Here is an 8595-nt window from a genome sequence, read left to right on the forward strand (position 1 = left end):
AGCCAAGCCAGCACAAATGTTTTGCAACTAATTCCACCAAAACTCTTGTGTCAGTAAATCATACTGCTGTAGTTCCAGTTAATCCAACTATTTAATATCATTAGGCACTAAATTAAATAGCTTTACACAAAATTTTAGAAAAGATCAATATTGTAACAAAATTACATATTAGCAGTAAAAAGCACCTGAGAAAGGAAAATATTGATCTACTGTGGTTTATATACTGGAGTTATTCTTGAGACTTATTCTTAGGAGTTATTCTTAGAGCTCAGTAGTGCTCTGATAAAGGGGAAGAAAATGTTCTGAATTCAAGAACACTAGACTAACAGAATCACCCTGTCTCTCTGAGCCTCTGCCTGTCTGGGATACTCTCTGTCCCTCCTCAACAGACAGAGCTGTTTGGAAACAGAAAGGAGCTGAAGGGAGAAGCTGTCTCACCACCCATATGGGCATAATTATCATGGCGTCCTGGGTTATGGGCTTTATTTAATGATATCTTTCCTCACTTGAGGCTTTCTCCTCAAAGCTGTCATTACTGAGCCTCCTCTCCGGGATTTAGAAAGGAAAAAGAAGAAACGATGAGAATGTAACAGTGAGGGTCTAACATGCCCAACTACCTGGGGGACCCTGGGCCTGGACGGGGGCTTGCACAGACTGCCAGGCCCCGGGTCAGAGAAGACACGGGAAGAGCGAAGTTGCCTCGGTGAGGGATACAGGTGGCAGAGAGCCACAGCACACTGCGAGTTGGTTATTTGTTCTAGGGAGGAAAGAGAAAAATCACACAAGGTGAATTAAATATAAGATGGGTCTGAGTGGGGAAAACTGGTTCATCCTTTTGCAAAACAGCAATGAACACGGCTGAAAAGCGTAGTTCGAAACACAGAAGCCTACGGAGATAAACGATTTATAGCTTCCTTGAGTGAGCCATAGCTGGGAATCTCCTGGTCTCCCGAGCATGACTGACGGATTAAACACCAATTCTCTCATCCGTGGCCCACCACAGTCGTGCTGTTCTCTATGCACCCTGCAAAGACCCGCAGGCCCCCGAGGTAGGAGGACGCATCAAGTCAATGGCGAGACAAGAGTGCCTTCTCGGATATTCACTTCCCTTCTCTAAGATGTTTAGGAACTTTTGTTGCTCTAAACATCAGAATTATTGTGCAACACAATTTTGAACCACTGATTTCTGTATCTTAAGCAGCTACCAACTTGGGTCTCCTTTCTATTTTCTTAGACTACTTCCTTCTGTATGAGATTTTCCTCAAGAAGAAGGGGGGAGGGGCGGGGGGCGTGTTTCTTTTTAAATTGATTAAAGTGAAACTGTACAGATTTTTGCCCCCCTTGTGTCTGTAAGCATGATATCTATCGAGCCTGAAAATCTGCTCTGTCATTTTGTATGTTTGACTATTTTGTATTCAGCATTACTTGACTCCTCATGTGCATGGCAATGTATTAAAATGTAGGATTTCTATTACCGTGTAAGTGTTTTCATTCTGATTTTCAACATATATCCTTGGCCAAAAAATTGCATTAAACTTTTCATTTCTATTTTCTTCAGCTCATCAGCCTTGCAGAAGAAAAGTTAACAGCATTTCACTTTCTCTGTGTTAGCTAATGATGCAATTCATGGTGGAAAATTGTCCTCAATTACGCTGTTTCCTGGAGAAATAATATCTGGGAAACGAATTGGTGGTCTCCCTCCAACCCCAGCACACAGAATTCCCCCAGTGCCAATCCCACCAGAGAGACCGCGCCTACGATCAAACCTGTTAGGATTGAGCACAGTTGGACAAAAGTCACAATTCTCTTCCTCCCTAGAGCTGGAAACACGCTGGAGAGAGATAGGAAGAAGGATCTTCACCCACCTGTGTGTCCTCACCCGCAAGAGTCCTGCATGCTTACAACAGCTTGATTAGCGGCCCCTCCCAGAGCCTCCTGTCCTGTGCATCCCAGGCAGTGGTGACGAGTAGCAGAAGTCACCTGTCTCTCTATGAAGATACTGACCTTCGAGGTCCACCTGCCATCGAGCACCGAGGTTAGAAACCAGTGCTGTCAGGCAGGGTAGCTCAGCAAACATCTGGACACCCTCTGCTCTCAGCCACGCGTCTTTCAGAGTTTTGTTTTTTTAATTTTGCAATACGTAATATTTGCACTACATAGGGATTACATTCATCTTAAGGAGCTGGTACATGCGCATAACACGCCTTCATTCTTTTTCCACCCGCTTCCTCTCCCCTCCTGCCAAATTTAAACTTAAGAAAGGAAGCTTCTAAGTAGCAAGACGCACCAACACGAACAGCAGACCTTTTACCTTCCCCAGTCTCTGCGCTCACACCCTTTGGCCAGGAGATGCTGTAATGATCACTGCTGCTCGGCGCCGCAGGGCTTTCCTGAGTCTGATGGCTCGCCCCGTGGGAAAGGCACTTAAAAATTCTGAGAAAAACAAAAGGAGACATCATTATGTTGTTTATTACGTGTTGATTGTGAATCCAGTGTTTCTGTTTGCAAAAAAAAACAAAGTTTCCAAAAGCAAAATCTGAAGTAACCTTTCAGGTTAGCTCAGTGACTCCACGTCCAAACCCTCTAAACTCTCTAGATACCTTAGAACTCTGAAAGGGCATCTGCCTCCCAATTCCTCTATGTGCAGATTAAGGACGTGGAAATGGGACGTCTTGCTGTTACATAGCCTCTGTAGAAGATGCTAAAACCACAGCCTCCAAATTCGTCTTTACTTTTCTAGCATCGTTTCTAATCGTGTCTTCTCTTTTCACTTTCTCTCATTGTGTTCTTCCTTTCCTCTGTCAGCTGCCTTTAACTCATTTCTCCATTTGTACGCTTATATTCCTACTTTCAGGATGGTAACTTCCTCTGCCTCTATCTTCTCTCCTCTCCCCCTTGATTTCCCCATCTCCATCTCCGTTTTCCAACCCATTTGTCCTTCTTTTCTTTGTCTTTAGGATTGGATACCCCTTTGGACTCGTATCCATCCATATCTCAGCACATTCTAATTGCTCAGTAGCTGCTAGGCAAGCGGGATTAAACCTGGTGCTATGGTCTTCCAGCTCACTTCCCTTCTGTCCGTGGAGCCTTGAAACCCTGCTAATGTTTCATTAAGCAAATTCACTCCATAATGAAGGCTAAAGTCGGGTGTGTTATCTGAGGTAGGTGAAACCTTTGGTTTCCTCCAAACTTGATATAGGCAGATTCTCCTAAATACCATTTTACCCATGTTTCTTTTAAAGCCTCCCAGCCATCTGGGTGCTGGGGAAATGCACGCTTTTCTGGGTACATGTGGCAGCTATATTTGGATCAAGAACAGTGAGAAGCTGAGGCCACTGAAATAATTTATTAACCTAAGATTATTCAGAATCTCATGAAATCCTTCTGTGAGCCCTTGGAAATGAGCACACAGCAGAACCGGATCTCTTATGCTAGAGAAATCCTAAAATGCTTTGCAATTTCCAATGGGTTCATCTGACCAGGAGCTGGTTGAGGAGGTTGCTTAGGGTGACTACAAAATTGTTAGGATCGTTGATGTTTTATCTTGCACATCTATTTTTAAAGTAGGTCAGTAGGTACATTATAAAATGTTTTCCATGGTCTTTCATAAATGACATAAAATGCGGAAAAAAAACTTTAAGAAAGGCAGCCACATTGTTCTATTCTTGTACAGATGAAATGACTAGGGCGCACTCGAGTCCTGCGAGTTGTACACCGTGGTCTCACAAGTGTCACCAGAAAGGGAGGGTTGCCTGGATTCTACTTCCCCCAGATCTCTCTCCTTTCGGTGATGTAACCCAAACGCTCCTGGATCCCCATGGCCTGGGCTGCACATAGCTGCCCAAGAGGATGGATAAAGTGCAGATGAACACACTGCCAGGTTTTACTGTCTTTCATGAAACTGTGAAAGCTGGGGACAGGGGTAGAGGGTGTGTGTGTGTGTGTGTGTGTGTGTGTGTGTGTGTGTGTCACACCAGAGTGGTCTTAAAAATCCTCCCCGTCTCATTACCCTCAGTATCTTCCACCTTAAAGCAGCGCTTCCTTTCAGTTCCATGTGTGTGTGTATGTGCGCGCACGCGTGCGTGCGGTACCAGATATTGAACATACTGAACCCAGGGCTTTCACACTGAACTACATCCCTGGCCTTTTATTTTATTGTTAATTTTGAAACCAGATCTCACGAAGTTGCTTAGAACAATCTTGGACTTGCAATCTGCCTCACTTCCCAAAATGCTGGGATTTACAAGGGTGGGCCACTGTGCCTGGCTGCCTCCAGCCTCCTTCATGGAAGAAGAGCCTTTCGAAATCTCAACTCTTACCCATTTAATTTTCCTACTTTTTCTTCTCTGGCTGTTTTTCTCTATGTGGTGCACTGATTCTGCATCCATGAAACACACAGCCAAACCAGGAAACGCTGACTGTTCATCAGTGAGCATAGGAGAAAGCAAACTATAATTATATGATATTATTCTGAATAATTTTCTTTATCGAATTTTCTTGACTTCTAGTAATCCTGGCCCTGGAACTATAGAATCAACCATCAAGAAGTAGAGAGTAATTGAGAAAGTAAGCCTTATGGGGCTTGCAAGTTTTTGTTTATTCATTTAACAAACACAGATGGATCAGATGCTGCTCATCTTTTGTGCCAGAAACTGTGCCTGACACTGGGCTTAATGATGCTGACTCAAAGATAAATGACATTTTTCCTGACCTTAGAGATCTTACATCCTACATTAGAGAATTGAGTAACTCAGCAAACCATATCTCTCTAAAGTATCTCCTATTAAAATGCAAATAGGATAATAATTTAAGTCCCATTCATTCTCAAACTCTAGAACTAGGGAGGGACTCAAGAATGGTCATAGCCTGGCAAGATCTGATAGTCTAACACATGTATTTTATGCCCCTCCTTGGGAATTGGGATTCACATTAACCTATTAAAGGCTCTGAGAAGTCTTGCAGGAAGTAACCCTATGCATTTCTTCAGTGCAGCGTTTTCAGATTTCACTCCAGCATCCACTGCTCTCCACCACCAGAGAACACCAGTGAATAGCCTGGGATGCAAACACTTTGGAAATGCTGTTCTGTGCCATTCTTTAGCTTGAGTAGCATTATCACGATCAGGTGAGTGTGAAGCCCCTCAGGAAAAAAAGTGGTGCCAAAGGTGGATTTGTGAGTGGGAGATGGAGACCTGAGGCCCGGAAGGGGGTTCAAACTAACTTCCCAACTTCTATTAATAAAAATAACAACAAAGCAGCTACTTCATGTTTCATCCTGTGTGCTTTTCACACCCTAGCCCAGTCACCAGCCAAGGTCAGGATAGAGTAGACAGTTGTACAGTCCTGTACAACTCTGGATTTTAACTGTCTCTTCTGAAATATTAGGCATGTGGGAGAGACGAATTCCAATATCCCTCCATAACACTAACGTTCAGCCCCTTTCTACGGTGCACATGCTTATCTCCAGCTTTGCCTTTAAAGCTATGCAAGCACACACATAAAACATCTAGAAGCTTCTAGTACATTCTAATACTTTCCTTCTTCAGACTGAGGAATTTTTAGTACATATTTTTGTCTCACAAGAGTTATGGAAGCCATTTTTCCAAAGAAAAGAAGAACTGGGATCAAAGTTCGAACACAGGCCCAACTAGTAACTTCACCAACAGGAACAGGTGGTGATTTATGTTGAGTAAGCCAAACCTTCTTAAAATTCATTCTTGCCTACAATGGAGTCAGGAGAAAGGAGGTCTTCCAAAGAATGTGAGGGGGGAGTCCAAGTGTTATCAAACCTGATAATCTGTGTATTCTTCCTTCGATGGTGGCCTACTCAGTACTTACATTAGCGGAGTCAAAGAGAACTCAAACTCAGAGCTGTAAAGAAGCATTCCCACAGAGAATCCAGGCTGCCTTCATGCAGCTGGTGTTTCCCAAAGGGAATACACACTCCCATTCCCATGGCGATGGGGGCGGAGATGGAAAGGGCAGTGACGAGCGGAGAATTTCAAGGACCCTAATCCCCCTTCAGATGGGTTAGCCTCGTTTCTGACCCTGGGCGAGAAAGATAAACCCCTACCTTTGTACTCCCTTTGTAGTTTTTCTTTTTCTGTTATATTTCAAAGTCAATGGCTAATGTTGCTACCTGAAGACAGAATAATATTTAAAATTTTAAATACAGTTTATTTTGAAAAACAAAAATTATTAAAATAAGAGTCAGCTTCAATGAGCATATGATAGTCTCTGAATTTATGATTTGATTTACTCAAATAAAATAATGACCTAAATTGAGTGTTTACTACAGGTCACCTCATTTAGTGCCAGTAATACTCTATATTATTCCTCCCATCACAAGGAAGAAATCAGGGTTTAAAGAGATTAAATTCTTAGGCCAGATCATTCATCTGACCCAGTCAAGATCACAACTTTCCTTTTATTTTTACTTGACGTATAAAAATTATGTGTATTCACAGAGTACAGTGATGTTTCAATACATGCATACAATGATGTGTAATAATCATTGGTGTACACATCGCCTCAAACATTTATCATTTCTTTGAATTGAACAAATCCTCTCTCCCAGTGATTTTGAAATATGCTATTTAATTGTTTTCAACCACGGTGTTACCCCACTGTGCAGTAGTGTTAGTTTTCGCTCCTATCCAAGTGCTCTACTGTACAAAGTACTTCTGAAAGAAAGCTGTGCTATCTTTGAAAAATGCCCCCAACACACAAAGCTTGGCATGTTTTCAATGGGCTCAAGAACCATCCTAGCCCATTCCATTTTAAGGATTCTTGCCTTAAATAATTTCAGTGAGTTTTATTGGTGAACAAGAGACGGTAGAAGAAGAAACACAGCCAGCAGTGACTTTGCCTCCAGCACACTGCAGAGCTTCTCTCTCTCGGGAAGAGAGGGGATCGGGGTCGTCACAGTGCACCCATCTCATGGGCTGTTCCTGGGGGCCGTGCTCTGGAGCCCTGGAGACACAGCAGCAAATCCTTCCAAGTCCAGGCCTCCTGGAGAACGCTGTCCACACAAGAAGCCAGGTAAGTGAATGCTCACTCGGTCTGTAGCCCTCATTCTGCGCTCCAGCTCTTTGATCCCTCTGAGGGCATCCAGAAGAGCAGCTAATTCAGCAATAGGACATTCACTGTAAAGATGTTACTACTGCACAATTTTTGTTCCATTGTATTACCTTGAATATATAACGAGCTCTTCTGATAGCAAAAGTATTTTTCCTATTCCCTTGTCAAGAGGAAACAAATCACACCCATTCTTTAAATGCCTCCAAAACTGGTATGAATATATTCTCTTCAAATTAGGACTTTTGATTTTCTGTGTACAAGGAAAATATAACCTGTGCTTTTTGTGCTGTTTCCGTTAAGATTTTAAACGCCTTTTTCATTCAGTGTGTTATTCAAGTCAGGTAACACTGGGTGTGAGACAGCTATTGGCAGGAAACTAAGTGCATATCCTGTACCCTTATGTCTACAATTTCAAGCTTGGCAATTCTTTTTTTATGTTATAGAGGGCCTTTTACTTATTCATAACCCATTTATTTCCACAAAGTCACTGAGACAATTCATAAGAAAAATATACCATAAAATAGAAAGCTAAAAATAAACTAAAATCAAATCAGAGAAAGCATAGAGCAATTAGAAGATGGAGATGAGGAAGTAGGTTGTTACCTATACACTCTGGCCATCATTATTAAAGAGAAGCCATAAATTTCATGTCAGCCTTCGAGGCCATCAAAGTGATTTGATACAGAATTTACAGCCTCCATAAAGCATGGATGTATAGCGGAGAAGAATACAAAAGTCACATGAATTTTTAACATACGACGACGGCAGGGATGGCAGCTTACTGTGCTGAGAGCTGTGCCTCCAACCCGCGAGTGGATGAGCTCACTCTGCTCTGAAAACAGGGCTAAAACAATGTTAGAAAAGCCTTGCTTTGGGCGATCAAGTTTTTCCCTTCTTCCCATGTAAGTCTGTAGAACATTTCTGATGAGTCTTTCTAGGCGGGTCCCAAGTGAAGCAGTGGCCGATTTCCCTGTAGCATATACAATGACAGTTTTCAAATACCAGCTTTCCATGACATCCCCAAAAGTCAGTAAAGGCCAAAGCAACTATGGGCAACCACGGTGGAAACCAGGGCAGGAAATTCTGTGGGGCCAAAACACTTGTGGTGCAGTCTCAGTTTATAAGCTCATCAAATCTTAGGGTTACCTAAGGATTGAGAATGAAGGCTAAGCAGGATACCATGCTCTTGACAGCAGCGCCTTCCAACCAACCTCAGCCGTGATAGCCATCATGACTGGCTTTGTGATGTGCAGGGTGCTCCAGTGCATTTTTATTTAATCCTTCCAGTAACTCTGCAGAGTGGGGGCATTGGTCAAGACTTGTTCAGTAGCAAGTGAAAAAAGCCCAAGTCAAACTCCTTCAAGCAGAAAAGACAGGTTTACTGGATGATATATTATTAGCAAAGGTCTGAGCGGGCTAGGTGCTCCCCTCCCTCCCTCCCTCTCCCTCTCTGTCCCTCCCTCTCTCTCCCTCCCTCCCTCTCTGTCTCTCTCTCTCTCTCTCTCTCTCTCTCTCT

General features: G+C 42.9%; 1 long non-coding RNA gene across 1 annotated transcript in view; it reads left to right on the top strand.

Annotated features, from left to right (window-relative positions):
- Nucleotides 1-5057: 5057 nt before the first annotated feature.
- Nucleotides 5058-8595, top strand: part of LOC104859032 — an 11996-nt gene continuing 8458 nt past the window's right edge. Inside the window, exons 1-2 of the long non-coding RNA XR_779266.2 lie at nucleotides 5058-5124; nucleotides 6808-7040. This is a non-coding gene — a long non-coding RNA (uncharacterized LOC104859032). The remainder of the gene's footprint in view (nucleotides 5125-6807; nucleotides 7041-8595) is intronic.

Source organism: Fukomys damarensis, unplaced genomic scaffold (assembly GCF_012274545.1).
Source record: "Fukomys damarensis isolate Sample0158 unplaced genomic scaffold, DMR_v1.0_HiC HiC_scaffold_5, whole genome shotgun sequence".
NCBI classification, from domain to species: domain Eukaryota; kingdom Metazoa; phylum Chordata; class Mammalia; order Rodentia; family Bathyergidae; genus Fukomys; species Fukomys damarensis.